The sequence below is a fragment of the Ursus arctos genome, unplaced genomic scaffold (genome assembly GCF_023065955.2).
Source record: "Ursus arctos isolate Adak ecotype North America unplaced genomic scaffold, UrsArc2.0 scaffold_12, whole genome shotgun sequence".
In the NCBI taxonomy this organism is placed as follows: Eukaryota; Metazoa; Chordata; class Mammalia; order Carnivora; family Ursidae; genus Ursus; species Ursus arctos.
This window is the reverse complement of record NW_026622786.1, coordinates 72,501,654-72,517,257: the sequence shown is the minus strand read 5'-3', so window position 1 is coordinate 72,517,257 and position 15,604 is coordinate 72,501,654.

The window sequence follows — 15,604 nt, the reverse complement described above, 5'->3', positions numbered from 1 at the left end:
GTCTCGAGAATTCCTTCTTGGTCGAGGGCTCTGGACCTCCCCCCACGGAACCTCACCGAAATCCCGTAACGACGTCACTGGGATCTGAATGTTGGACGCTGTATTAGAAAGATTGTTTGCTGGCCTAACTTGAGGCTTCGGTGATGAGCCCTTCCACAAGAGAAGATTTATGTTTGCTGTTGCCGGTGCTCAGGGGGTGGAGGTGGGGGGTGGGGGCACTAGAAATCCAGGACCGGCTTAATCCGGTTGCAGGAGTCCAGATTTTGTGGGCCACCCAGGTGGTCTGGAGCTGGGCTGCAGCCTGGACGAGAGCTGGCTGAGCTCTCACCGCAGCAGACCATTTTTTGGTTTGTCCAGATGGACCCTCTGTTACTAGAGGTGGAAATTCTCCCTCAATACGTGTTTGTCCGGAGAGGCACGAGATCAATCAAACGGTCTCCGTTCTCGGCCTTTTTCGGAATATTTAACATTACGGCAGGAATGAAAACATTGCAGCTTTCAGAGATGCCTGCAGCTCTTTTTGCATATCCCGGGGGTAGCAGCAAAATTCATCTTTGGGAGAGACTCACTCTCGTGTTTGGAAAATGCTTTAAGGAGCCTCCTGGGTATGCAGAGGTGAGGCTGAGAAATCAGTCTGGAAGGGGAGGTCGAAACAGGGAAGAGACACCCACGTGGCCAGAAAATGCTAAGTGTTCCTGGGGTGCTGAAGTTGGAAAAACGCCAACTATATTTTTGCTTTCTTGGGCGGGAGGAAATGGGGATTTGGGGCCCCAAGACTCGGGGGGCGGGGTTTGGAAAGAGAATCTGGGTTTAGCAGACCCTGCAGTGGGAAGAGCTTCAGACCCCGAGAGGACACAGCTAGTCCCGCGCTGTAATTCTGTGTTACACGCAGGTCTCCGCTCCAACCTCTGCAGGCTGGTGTCTGCGCTACTAACCGGTGCTAACTGGTCCACACTGGGACAGCCTGGGGGTGCGGGCGGTGGAGGAATGGAATCCCACAGGGCAGCAGCCCAGAGAAGCGGCTCAGAGCTGGCAGCTGCAAGTGGCACCCAAGCTATAAGCCGCAGTCTCTGACGGCGGCTGCCACGTCTCTGTGCCCAGCTGTTCCCCTGAGCCTGGTCATTCTCCTCCTTAGAAAGCTCTTTGAAAGCTCTCAGCCCACGGCTCCTGCCCTTCAGGTGTCACGGGGTCTGACCCCTGCAGCTGCCCCGCTGCCTCAAGCCAACTTGCAGGTTCTTCGGCTCTAGGTCACCATCAAGGACGCCAAGGTGACTTTTCCAAAGCACGGCTCCGGTTGCAAGCTCCCCTACGCTGACCCCTCTGCCACAGGGTAAAGTCTCAGCTCCAGCAGATGGCCGTCAACGCTCGCCACCACCCAGCCCTGACAGACGTGCCAATCTCATCTCCACGGCTTCCCGCCGCCGCTGTGTCACGGGCTCAGCGCTCACGGTGACAGAGTGTGGCGGTGAAGAGCACGAACGCCGGAGCCGGCCTGCCGGGTCTGAGTCCCAGCTCTGCCACTACTAAACTCTGCAGTCAGGCCCGTGGCGCAGTCTCATGGGTGCATAAGGATTGAGTGGGCCAGTAGCCCTGAAACCTAAGAGCAGTGCCTGACGTTGGCGCTCCGTAAATGTCGGCTAGTATTATTATCATTACTGCTATTCCCGAACATTCCCACTGACTATTTCTCCATGCTTTTCCCTCCCGGCGACTTCTACCCCAATGTCCTTCCTATCCTGTGTGCCTGACAAATTCCTTTTCATCTTTCAAGGCTTCTGTCACCTCCTCCGTGAAGCTATCTCCGATCCTTCATGCCCCCATCCGTTCTCCCAAGAGCCCTTGGCATTCACTTCCCATCTGAGGTCACAGATCTCTGTCCACATTTCTGTCTCCCTTCAAGTCATGGACTACAAGCAAGCAGGCCCCCATCTTATCTCTGTCCCCCCAGTCCTTGGCACATAGTAGATATCTCCTGAATGAACCTCCATCTCCCACCCTAGACCGTGGGGTCCCCAAAATGGGACCACATGTCGCTCATCTTTGTGCTCTGCTCTGAACACAGCGTGTTGAATTTTCTCCGGCCTCCACTGCCAGCTCTCTTCAGCCAAGCCTGAGAGAGTCCCAGATCTCCAGCCAGTCTCTGCATAATTCTGATCTCAGACACTGGTTCTTCCCAGGTGAATGCTGGAATAGGTCAGCATTGGACCTGTCATCCACTCTTGCTATGTGCCAGCCCTCACACTCTTTGTCAACAGCTTATAGCCATGGGCAGAGAATTTAGAGAGTGTTTGCAGGATTGACACAAGAAGAAAATGGACAGCTTTTCTTGCGACCCCAGGTCCCACAGAACGCCAACATGCATATGGTTTATTTAGATAGGTTCTGGGTTAGCAAGAGTCTGGAGAATTTGATGGGGGCATGGAAACAGAGCCAAATGGTCCTTGGCAACAAAATGTTTCATTGCGAAGGAAAACATCCACTTAAATTAAAGATAAAACAAAGCAGCATGCCAACTTTATGACCTTGAATATTTATTTCATTATACATTGGACTTAAAATACTATTCCTGATCTCAAAAAGGTGGTCAAGAATATCCATTTCTAACATATTCTTGGTCCTTTTGAAGCTGAGGGAAGAGATACATTCAGCAGACATTAGAAATCATTATCTTGCCCTGCCAAATGGCCCGACTGTAACACTAAATCAACCCCCAGTAGTGAGCTTGCAGAACGCACGCTGGCCCCCTCACCCTTCAGAACATGGCCTATTGCTGGAGACCAGAATCGATCTGTTTCCTCTCACAGAAGATTCAGAGAACGAATCACTAGTCACTCTGGCTGTTCTTAAAACCAATAGCTCAACATTTCGAATGTGTCTTACCTGCATAGGAACTGGATAGGAGACAATTAGGGTATTTTGCAAAGTCATTTAAAAAGTCATTAGAGGGATGCCTGGGTGGCCCAGTCAATTGGGCATCTGCCTTCGGCTCAGGTCATGATCCCGGGGTCCTGGGATGGAGCCCTGCATCGGGCTCCCTGCTCAGCAGAGAACCTGCTTCTCCCTCTGCCTGCTGCTCCCCCTGCTTGTGTGCTCTCTCTCTCTCTCTGACAAATAAATAAATAAATAAATAAATTTTTTTTAAGTCATTAGAGGGGCCCCTGGGTGGCTCAGTCGTTAAGCGTCTGCCTTCGGCTCAGGGCGTGATCCCGGGGTCCTGGGATCAGAAACCCCATCGGGCTCCTCCCTCTCTCGCTGGCTGTCTCTGTCTGTCAAATAAATAAAATATTTAAAAAAAAAAAGTCATTAGAGAGAAAGAGGCACCAAGAAAGGTGAGGAGAACTCCCAGGGAACTCTGAGGGAATGCAGCGCTTTGGAGCGGCCCCTCCATACATAATGGTCTTGTCCCCATCAGCGACACTCTTGTCTGAGCACCGGTCCCACGGTGGGCTTTCAGAAAACCAAATCACAAGACCCCAGAACCTGACCCAGAGCGCCCATGTACTTGTCTCCTGCAGGGAGTACTCTTCCCCACCACGGGCCTGGCTTCGCCGAGGTTCTGGAATGCAGGCTTCGTGGAATAGAAGGCCGCTCCCGGAAGGGCGGCCTCCTTCGGAAGTGGGCAAGTAGTTCAGGATCCCACCCCACTGGAGCAGCTCAGTGTTAGGAAGCTCAGGCTAGGCCCCGCCATCTTTCTCTGTCTGTGAAGCAGGACCAGCCAGCGCCGCCGCCGCTCCCTTTGTCTTTGAGCGTTCTCCTCCCGCGCACGCGAAGGACAAGAACTCCAGGAAGGGAAGCTGGTGCCAAGAGGGCAGGTGGGGGGTGTGCCTTTCTATTGTGGCCTTTTCCTTCTTACCTTGAATTTGGTGCCATTTGACTATATAACTATTCAAAGAACAAATAAAATTATGAAAAGAATACCCATACCCTTGGCCTTACAAGCAGTGTGCTCTGGGAAAGCTACGTGCCCCAAGCCAGACACCGTTCTGATTTGTGCCAGAGCCGAGGACAGAGGTACGCCAGCCCTCCCAGGATGGCCAGTCGTAGGGGCCACGCAAGCCTGGGGCTGCCGTGGGGAGCTCCTGCCAGGAAGGAAGCTGACAGCAAGGATAGCAGGACGCCGAGGGGCATCCTTGCCACAATGTTGGAGCCCCTCAATCCACCATCCCTCACACTCTGCAGTGACCCGAAACTTTTTTGCTTTAAAAATAAATTAAAAGAATCTGTCTTATAATATCCTGAAGAACTCCTGAGCTGGTTTAGAGAGTTGTCTGCCCAGCTTTTTGGGAGAATCAACACGAAGGAAGCAGCATGGTGGAGCAGTTAGGAGTTTTGGAGTCAGAGACTTCTGGAAATGAATCCTGGCCTGATCGATAACCAGAAACAAGATTTAAGCAGAACCTCCGTTTTTTTGTTGTTGCTTTTGTTTTTAATTACAGGTTGGGGCTGATATGGGTACCTATCCACTGGAATGTGAGGTACATGGGGACAGACCCTTGTTTCCCTTGTTAGCTGCTGGATCTCAGGGCCTGGGCGATGGCTCCTACAAGCAGGTGTTCATTACCTAGTTTTCCAATCAGTGATAAATATCTCATCGGGCCATTCCCAAGATTAAACAAGACAACTCAGCCAAGCGCTTTGCAGAGCATCCGGCCCTGGTCCAACAGGAAACAAATGTTGTCTTTTACTATTATTATTGATTTGGGTAAAAACTTGTCAAGATTATTATCTTTTCCTTTTTGCATTTTTTAACTTGTAATCGAAGTATAACATACATACAAAAAAGCACAAAAGTATTTGTATCCCTTGGCCACACCCCCACCCCATCCACTTCTCTTTGTCCAAGGACCCTGCTGCCAGACAATCCCAACATGTTGTTCCCGCCCATCCATGCAGGGGTCATGCCTCAAGCTAATTGGGTCACTGACCTCGTGGCCAGTTGGCTTCACCTCTTGCACTTAGAAACTGACAGGGGAAAGCCTTCGTTCCCCTTAGATCCCAGCCACAGCTTATTGAAGAGTCCAGTAATGGGCACATGTCAGTGTAGACGCTTAAATGTCAAGCACACGTCTTTGCTCTAGGGCCTTCTGTGGTTTCGGAGTGCTGCCCGCAAATGCGGCCGCTCAGCTAACGGTTTTCTCTTCTGCTCTCTTAAATGAGGATCCTGCATTTCGTAGCCACGGTGCCAAGAGCTACTGGACAATAAAATATCAAGCAGATAGGGGTCTACTAAGGAGAGGTCTTCGGAGCTGGTCGTTCATGCATTCAGGGCACACCATGTCCATCGGCGATATCACTGAGTTACATGAAAAGGATAAAACCACGAACACATTACGGCGCCTGCCTCATGGAACTAAAGGTCTGCTAGGCTAAACAGAGAGTGAATAATTACAGGTGTAATGAGCATTATGAAAGGGGAAGGCTGGAGTTCTTTGTAGGTATATAACGGGGAGCTAGCTTCACGGAATGAGGAAGGGGGATCAGGAAAGGCCTTCCTGAAAGGTCAAAACTGTCCAGAGACCAGAGTGGGGGGGACCCGGGGAGGCTGCTTGGAGGCCCACCTTTCCAAGGAGTCTCCCCCAGCCACTTACCTCTGCTGTCTCTGAGCTACCCTGGAGCCGTAACATGAAAATGCGAAGGGCTACCTTGAACTTTCCCCAGATATATGCCCATGGGCCTTTGCAAGCTCCAACTCTGGGGAAGTCAGGACATTCATATCTAATGCCCACCCTGCCTTGCCTGCCTCAGCACGAGAGGAACATTTCCCCACCTTGTGTGGCCCCCCTGCCCTCGAGATAGAGCCTAGTCCCCCCTGCTCTGTGGTAGTCTTCCCAGCTGTGGATCTTGACATGGAAAAGTCAGCTTTAGCTGTTCCAAGAAAATGCTTCCTCTCTCCAAAGTCTGCCTTTCTAGACTAGGACAACGAATAAAGGGCCAGATGGTAAATCTTTTAGGATTTGACCTGCATGCTGTAGTTTGCTGACTCCTGTTCTAGACTGTTGTCTTTGCATGGACTTAGAAAGTCTAGTTTGAAGCGTAGGGCAAGCAATGATTTCTTTGTTGTAGGTAGTAGTCTCTCTCCTCTTTCCTGGACAATGAGCTTGGTCTCCTAGCCCAGTTTTAAGGGCTGCGAGAGAGCAAAAAGTAAATTGCTAAGAAGGGAAAATCTATCAGGGTTCTTTGAAGCATTATCCTGCAAGATAGTAAAGTCTTAACAAAAAGTATTTGTAGACTATAGGACGAAATCCTATCTGACTTTATTCATTGTTGTAAAAGCCTGGACAGCTTGGAACTAATCTCCCCACTTCTGTTCTTGCCTCCTTTCAACCCATTCCCCAATCTCCTGCCTGAGTGTCTTTTAAAAAGCACGAATCTGATCATGTCATTCTGCTGCCTCTAGCCTTACAATGGCTCCCCGTTGCTCTTAGGATAAAGGCTCCACAGGACAATAGGGTTCCTACCAGCATGCATTCTCCACGTCTTCCTTGCCACCGAAGCCTGGCTGGCCCCAGGGCTTGGGTCATGGCTGGTGTCACCCAGCCGCAGCGACCCTAACACCAGGGATTGCTCTGGGGTGCACTGGTGACGCAGTTCTGACCAACACAGACACAAGACAAGATGCGCTGGGCGCTTCAGGGAAAGTTCTTCCCTGACAAGAGAGAACGTGGAAAAGAAAGCTGTTTTCTCCTGCTCTCAGAACGTTTCCAACACCAGATGCATGGGCTTCTCCACATCAAGCAATTCTCCCATTCTCAACGGACACTGAGATGGGCGTCCTACAGCTTAACTCAAATCTGACACCTTCTGCCTGGAGCTAGGGCAGACCCCCCAGGTGAGGACCTCAGTCCCACAAGACTACCCCCCACTCGGACTCACTTGCAAGTCTCAGGTTGCCACCCATCCTTCTGACTGGTTGGCTGTAAATCATCTAGAACCCCTCCTTGGATTTGATAATTTGCTAGAATGGCTCACAGAATTCAGGGAAACATTTGTCCATGTTTACTGACTTTTGATAAAGAACATTACAATGGATACAGGTGACTAGCCAGCTGAAGAGATGCATAGGACGAGGTGTGGGGACGGAGCGTCTGGTTTCCATTCATTCTCCAGGTGTGCTGGCCTCCCCACACCTCACGTGTTCACCAGCCCAGGTGCTCTCTGAACTCCATAGGTTAGAGATTTTTATGGGGCCCTCATCACGTAGACATAATTATTAACTCAATCAGCAGCCCCTTGTCCCTCCCCGGAGGTTAGAGGTGGGGCTGAAAGTTCCCAACTTTCAATCATGGCTTCATCTTGCTGGTGACCAGCCCCCACCCCCATGCTATCTAGGGGCCCCCCCAGCCACCAGTCACCTCATTAACATACAAAAAGACATTCTTATCACCCCGGGGGATTCCAAGGGTATTAGAAGCTGCTATGTCAGGACCCAGTGTCAAAGACCCAGCACTCCTATCACTCAGGAAATTACAAGGGTTTTAGGAACCCTGTGACAGGAGCAGAGACAAAGGTAAATCTATTTCTTATTCTATCACAGCATGCAAAGAGGTTTGTTCACAGCCCTTCCCCTCCGCTTGGGAAAGTGTCACACGGGGAGGCAATGCCAGAGCTGCTCCAGGACACTGGATCATACGACCCCCAGGCTACCCTTTAGAGAGAATGAACTTGATCCAGAATCCTTTGGGACTCCAAAGGATTACACTCCCAAGGTCTATTCCAGCGTGAGCAAAATTCCTAAGCAAGCCTAGACCAAATTTAGCTCTTGGTTGTATAGGGAGCAAGAAGATGAACGGACAAGTCCAGGTCCCCCTGGGTCAAGGCTCACAAGAGCCTCTCTTCCCCCGCCACTGGTGCCCACACCATGAACTTCATCCTCCCAGGAGACGGGCGCAATGGAGAGTTGCCCAAAGCTATCCACTTATGGCAAGTCAGGCTCGAGGCTGAGCACGGCTATGAACCTTCTGCTCGAATTAGCATGCAGAGCTCTAGAGGTACCCAGCTCAGTACCCAGATAGATTTTCAAGATTTTGAGCTCTTGTGTATACATGTCACGCTGCCGAAGTTGCTATAAACCCTTGGGCAATTTGCAACACATCCTAGACTGGTCTTGGCTCCCAGGGGTCGCCCTCCCAGGAGGTACTGCTGGGTTCTTGGAATGTGGTCAAAGAACTTAACAATCAAGGACTTTTCCAAATACGTGCATGAAGTTGTGAAAGCTATGCCTTCTCCCCGCCTTGGCCCACAGCTTGGGGCGCTCCGGGGGGGCAAGAGCCAAGGGAAGCTCATTTTTCTTCTCCTTCCTGGTGGGATGGCACCTCTTAATTCAGACAGGCTTTAAAAGGAAGCAGTGCCGGGAGGAACCGCGAAGAATCCTGCCATGGGAGAGAACTTGGGATCACGGTCTTCAGTGGACTTCTCTCCCTGTGTCCCTCAGAACGAGGAAAGTCAAGACATCTAAGGTCAAGGGTTCCCCCATCAGAAAGTTAATATCAAATAACACCAAGCGGTTATGGTGCCCAGACCTGTTCTTCGTGGTTTCCAGGTAATAATTCATTTAAACATCCTAACAACCTCACGAAGTAAATGCTGTTATCATTGTCATCCCCATTTTACAGATGTGGAAACTGAGGCACTGGGAGTTTAAGTTACTTACCCAAGATTACAGAGGTAGCAAGTGATGGAGCTCAGATTTGGACCCAGCAGCCTGTTCCAGAACCTTCTGTGACCTCTTAGGAGAGGAGATAAAACAACTAAGACAGAGTGTGTGTTTAAAATGCAAATCAGATCACGTCAGCCCACTGTTTAAAATCCCTCTGAGTTTCCCACTGCTTTCAGGATGGAGACCGGCTCCTCCCCGCGGCCCAGGGAGCCCCGCGTGGTCGCCCGGCTCACGGCCGCGCTGTCTCCGCGCCGCCCTCCACTGGCTCAGCGCTTTGGCATTAGCCGTCTCCTCCGCACCAACTGCTTTTCTTCCTCCTGCTCCCTCAGAGCTCCTCTGTAGCATCGCTTCCTCGGGGGAGCCTTCCCGAGCGCAGACCCCTGACCCCGACCCCCGGCGTCCTGCTGTCGTCTGGGGCACAGCGGGCCTTGTCAGTGTCTTCCACCGCCCAAGCACCGTGTCCTCCCAGCGCTTACGAGCAGCACGTCCTCTCGGTGAGGCCTGCTGGCTCTTTGATTCACACGTGTCCCTTCTCCACAGCAGCGCTGCCTGGTAGAAATGTGCTGCGAGACACGGAAGTCATCATAGAGCTCCTCGTAGCCATTTTAAAAGGGAAGAAGGGACAGGCGAAATTAATTGTAATAACATAGTTTATTATACATCCAAACATCGTTTCAACGCGGAAACAATATGGAAATTATGAATGCGGTATCTTGCATGATTTTTATCATACTCAGTCTTCAAAATGCAGTCTGTGTTTTACACACACGGGACGTCTCTGTCACGTGAGCCGCGTTTCAGGTGTTCAACGGCCCCACGTGACTCACGGCGGCCATATTGGATGGCGCAGGTCTAGTTCAACCTTCTGCCTTCAAGGAAGTCCCGTGGGGCCGTTTCCCAGGTGATGCAACTGCGGTCCAGTGTGGTTGGTCCAGCGGCTCTCCACCGGGGTGATCTCTCCCCCAGGGGATATTTGGCAAAGTCTGGGGACAGTTTTGCTTGTCCCGACTTTGGTGGGGGCAGCGAGATGGTTAATGCTGCTGGCGTCTGTTTGGTGGAGGCCAAGGAAGTTGCTGAAAGTGCTCCACTGTGCAGCACAGCCCCTGACGTGAGACGGCCAGCAGTGCTCGGGGTTAGAGGAAGGGCTCTGGGGCTCACACACACGCTCATTTCGTCACTCCCTCATTCCCGCTGCCTTCAGAGCCCGTTCCTTCTGTTGTCTACACCATCAACTGGTTCAGTTGGAGACTCACAACTCAGCTCCTGCTGAGCCCGCCTTTATCCATCCAGCCAGCAGGGCCTTCCAAGGACGGGTGAGCCCGGAGAGGGGGGACTTGCAGAGCTGCCCCTGGAGGTGGGTTGGGAGCCAAGTGGCATCTGCCTTGGGTTGTATCCTACACACACACACACCAAGAGGCTGGGGCTGGGATCCAGTGGTGATTTCCATTGCAAACTACTTCTGAGCATCATTAAAAATCCTCACTTGAGTTGGTGCAGGGAGGGCAAGAGCACCAGACCGTGAGCAGACGCATTGTCTCATCCCAGCCCTGTCTGCCTGCCCAGTTTGCCTTCCCAGCAGACAGGCTGCGATTCGCATGAGACAGCCCCACGTCCCCCGGGAGCAAACACCCAGGGCCCTGCCGCCCGAGACTCCCATCCCTGGGTTAGCTCTGAGCTGGGAGGCTGGCGCAGCCAACGGCCAGCATCACTCAAACACACCGATCCTTCACCTTCCCCCAGCGTCTAGAAGGAGGTTTAGGGAAATGCTCCATGGAACTCGCTTTCTAAAAGGGCCTGGACGACACACCTGAATGGAGATGGGAAGGGATTTCCCCAAGCCCTCCCCCACCCCATGCTCTTTTGGGGGACACTTACTTGCAGGGGCTCCTCTCGGGTCCTGAGAACACAACACGGAAGTGCCTAGAACAGGGAAGGCCTGGTCTCTATTGGAGATTTAATTTTAAAAAATAGTTTTTTAATAAGCAGTAACCCAGAGGGAGACAGAGTTGAACCACTCAGGGCTCCAACAGCTCTCAAACCCCCGACTCTTCACATAGGAATCTCATTTTCCACAGCTTAATTGACGTAAACTGACAGACCAAACTGAAGATCCCTAAAGCCTGCAACGGGGTAAGTTTGGGGAAATGTATACACCTGCGAAGCCACTGCCCCCCCCCATAGTAAACTTACCCGTCCCTCCTCAAACTTCCTCATGCCCCTTTGAAATCTGCCCCCTCACTCCTCACCCCTCGTCCATCCCAGGCAACCACTTTCTGTCGACAGGGGTTTGTTTGCATTTCCTATAATAAATAAAGCTTTATTTACAAATAAAGCTCCTGTGAACGTTCATGCATAAGTTTTTCCACGGATACGCGCTTCCGTTTCTCTTGGATACATACCAAGGGGTCCTTACCTGACAATGGCTGGGATCCTAAGATACGTGTAAATCTAGCCTTTCAAGAAATTGCCAAACTGTTTTCCCAAAATGGTTTTACGCCTTCACGTTCCAACCAGCAGGCAAGGAGGGCTCTGTTTCCTCCACAGCCTTGCAAACACCTGCGAGTTCCGTCTTCGGCGCTGCAGCTCTTCCAGTAAGAGCCAAGTTGCTCCACGTGGACTGAATCTGCCTGCAACCAGGACAATGGATGCTGAGCACATTTTCACGAGCTAATTTGCCATCCGTCGAACTTCTTGGTTGAAGTGTCTGTTTAAATCTTTCGCCCATTAGTTAGTTAGTTTTATTTATTTTTTTCAGAGTGTACTTCAATTTTTATTGTAACATTTTCTTTTTTAGCAACTCGGGGAATTTGGCCACATTATCCTTATTTTATGGGTAATGAACTTAAGAATAATCACTCATGTAGTTTATCTTAGAGCCAAGTACTATATGTTGGCTAACTGAACATAATAGAAAAGAAAGAGAAAGAGAGAGAGGGAGAAAGAGAGAGGAAGGAAGGAAGGAAGGAAGGAAGGAAGGAAGAAGGGAGGAAGAAGGAAAGGGGAAGAAAAAGATCCAGGTGTCAGATTTCACCCATATTTTAAAATTGGGTTATTTGAAAAAAAAAAATGGGTTATTTGTTTTTCTTGTTGTTGCCTTTTGAGAGTTGTTTTATGATCTGGATTCATACCTTTCATGATATGTGATTTACAAATATTTTCTCCCAGTCCAGTGCTTGTCTTTTTCATTCTCTTAACAGTGTCTTTTGAAGGACAAGAACTCTTAATTTTTAATTTAATAAAAAAGACTCACCTGATTGGGGCACCTGGGTGGCTCAGTCGTTAAGCATCTGCCTTCAGCTCAGGTTATGATCCCAGGGTCTTAGGATCAAGCCCCGCATCGGGCTCCCTGCTCAGCAGCAAACCTGCTTCTCCCTCTCCCACTCCCCCTGCTTGTGTTCCCTCTCCCGCTGTGTCTCTCTCTGTCAAATTAATAAAAAATCTTTAAAAAAAAAAAAAACAACTCACCTGATTGTGAAGTGGTTACACTGATTTGGGGGATCCATCAGGGTTCCTTTGCTGAATGTGTAGAAAACGTTCTCATCTCAAAGCATCTCCTTGATGAGAAGCCTGCAGCCATAGGGAACCCCCCAAGAGATTTCTGGGAGAGACCTCTCTGTGCCTCCGTTTTCTCATCTGCAAAAAGAAGACAATCATTAATACCCACATCATCAGGTTGATGTAGGAATTAAATTAGTTGATACCTGGGGCACCTGGGTGGCTCAGTCATTAAGCGTCTGCCTTCGGCTCAGGGCATGATCCCGGAGTCCTGGGATGGAGCCCTGCATCGGGCTCCTCCGCTGGGAGCCTGCTTCTTCCTCTCCCATTCCCCCTGCTTGTGTTCCCTCTCTCGCTGGCTGTCTCTCTTTCTCTGTCAAATAAATAAATAAAATTTTTAAAAAATAAATAAATAAATTAGTTGACACCTGTCAAGCTCTTACAGCTGCGCCCAGCACTTAGTAAGTGATACGTAAGTGCTACCGTCATGACTTCATGCTAAGGATGTCCATGCAGGCCAAACACACCACCGTGGGGCAAAACACCTGCACAACTGCTGTTGTTGGGATAAACATTATTTCTCTGCCCATCCTGGGCTACAAAATTTACTCATTTACCCACTGAAACAACCTAAAAAAGGAGGTACACCTATGAACCCCATTTTACATACGAGGAAACTGAGACCCAGTGTGGTCAGGGAATGGCTAAGCTAAAATTCAGATTTAGGTCTGTTTGGCCCCAAATTCATGCTATTCATCATCAGTCCACACTCGCCTTCTTCCGAAAAAGGACTCATTGCCAATGAGTAGAGTGGGCCATTTCTAACACCATGTGGGTCTTCTGCCCCTGGCCTTGCAAATCCACTTGTCCTGGTGGGAGACTGCAGACCTGCTCAGGACCTTGTTTCAAGTGGAGGAACCTGCCTCGTGGGGAGACCCCTCTCTAGACACGGCTCTCTGCTAAGGCCAGAAACAGCACAGCTCAAGGACCACTTAGATACTAGTCTGACATAGACCCGTAGGCTCTTAAGAATGGAAATGAAGTTTCAGGGTCCCCCGGTTCAGCCTCTTGCTAACTCCAAACTCCCCAGGACCTCCCTTGGCCCTGCTCGGGGTGGGAAGGAGCAGAGTGAGTCCCGTCTCAGCAGGCAGCTTTCCACTTCTCCAGCGCAGTCGGGGGACACCCTTCCGGCCTCCCTGCAGCTCCCTGACACAACGAGGCACTCAGCAAATGTTTTCGATAGAACGGGCTGTCATGATGCAGGTCTCCCGGGACACCGATCACCTGTGGTCCGCTGGGAGGACCCACACCCGTCCCGCGGTGTGTTCTCGAGTCAGGGATCGGGCTCTCCTACCTGGGCACATCGTCTCTCAGAGCTCCTGTTTCTGCGTCTCTGAAGTGGGGTGCACCCCCTCCCCAAGGTGTTGTGAGGAGTCCGTGAGCGAAGGCAGGTAAAATACGGACAACTGTCTTCACAAATTAAGCGCTCAGTCGCTTTGAGAGTTGATATGATGGTGACAATTTTTTTTAAAAGATTTTATTTATTTATCCGACAGAGATAGAGACAGCCAGCGAGAGAGGGAACACAAGCAGGGGGAGTGGGAGAGGAAGAAGCAGGCTCATAGCGGAAGAGCCTGATGTGGGGCTCGATCCCACAACGCCGGGATCACGCCCTGAGCCGAAGGCAGACGCTTAACCGCTGTGCCACCCAGGCGCCCCAATGATGATGACAATTTCTAGGAAGGTCACAACCTTCCTGCTGCCAAGTCTTTTCCTGAATCATGGGAGAAAGCAGAGGGACAGATGGCGGCCGTAGGTATCGATAACACGATGAATTTTTGAATGAACGGGTCTGGTCGTGCAGCAACGAATGCCGCCCGTTCGCACGCAGCGCCTTGGGTGGCCAGGGAGGCTCGGAGACCTCTGGTCACTGCCGATCCCTGTGTCATTTCTCCAGGAGCCCCGGGAGCAGCAAGTGACGAGGGCAGGAAGTTGGGGGCCAAGCTGGGGTGCCATGTGGGGTCCAAAGAAGGTGCACAAGGAACAGCACGCAATCCGTTTTCTCTGATGGTTGTTTCCAGCCCAGACTGAGCCGTGGAAACACGGCGGTGACCGTGGACGAGTGCCGGCGCGGAGCTCAAGAGCTGTTTCAGTGTCTGCGTTCTGAGCACTTTTCCTCCATACTTTCCCATGACTTTTGTTGATTCACTCACTCAAAAGGCCTTTCCTGCCTTCCGGTAATTCACCAAAATGACAAAGACGAAGGGAAAGGGAGGCAGGCCTTCCGGAGCACACGGAGCTGTTCCAGGCAGGTCTGCAAAGGTTTGTCAAGGAATCCGGGGAATGAGGGACACTGTGCAAAAAGGAAAAGAATGGCCTGTAAGTGTCACCAGAGCAAACCCAGAAGAGTCCGTGTTGCCCGGTAGGCTGTGGGCATCCCGATAAACAAGTTGAAGGCAAGGTCCCTGCCGAGAGGACTCGTGTACACATCGAGTGTATTGAGCGCTCTCTAAGAGCCGGGTTGGCTTCCTGAAAGGCCTGAAGGAAAACGATCAGGAAAAGACCGTTCAGCCGACACCAGGCTCTCCACCCAGAGAAGCACGCTTGCGAGAACCACGGGAAAGGAGCCCGGATTCATGGCGTAACAGGTGCAAAACAAGGAAAAGAAGGAGAAGGAGGAGGACACAGTGAAGGTACTTTGTGTGACGTCATAACAATGGACCTACATCATTCTACTTTTATCCAGACCCACAGAATATTCCACACCAAGAGTGAACCTTTGGATAGACTATAAACTTTAACTTTGGGTGGTTCTGATGTGCCATTATGAGTTCGTCCTTGGTTAAAAAAAAAACAAAAAACTATACCATGTGGTGAGTGGTGTTGGTAATGGGAGGCTGTGCACGTGTGGGGGACAGAGGGACATGGGGAATCTCTGCCCCTTCCTCTCAGTTGTGTTGTAAACCTAAAACTGCTCTAAAAAAAAAAAGTGCGTGTGTGTGTGTGTGTGTGTGTGTGTTTAAAGACCTCTGGGATGTTTTTTAAAGGTATTTACCGAGGACATTCTTTCTGCCAGCCCGGGGTTAAGCATTCGGCCTGCACACGGGAGATTAAAAAAAATGAGTAAAAGACAGTCGTTGACTTTGAATCGTCATACCTTACGCCAAATGTGAGGCTCTGCAAACACGCTCATGTATTCCTCAGAGCAATCCTATGAGAAGGATGCCCATTTTACAGATGAGGAAACTGAGGCCGGGAGGCATTAAGAAGCTTATTGGAGATGTCGCAGTCGGTAAGGAGTGGAGCCAGGCCTTGGACCCGGGCAGACTGGCAGCAGAGCCCAGCCACCCCACTGAAGCGCCACTTGAGAGCTTCAGCTGGGGAGTAAGGTTCAGAGGAAAATGAACATACGACTGGGCAATATGTGGAGAAGGGGGTCCCTGATATGCCCTC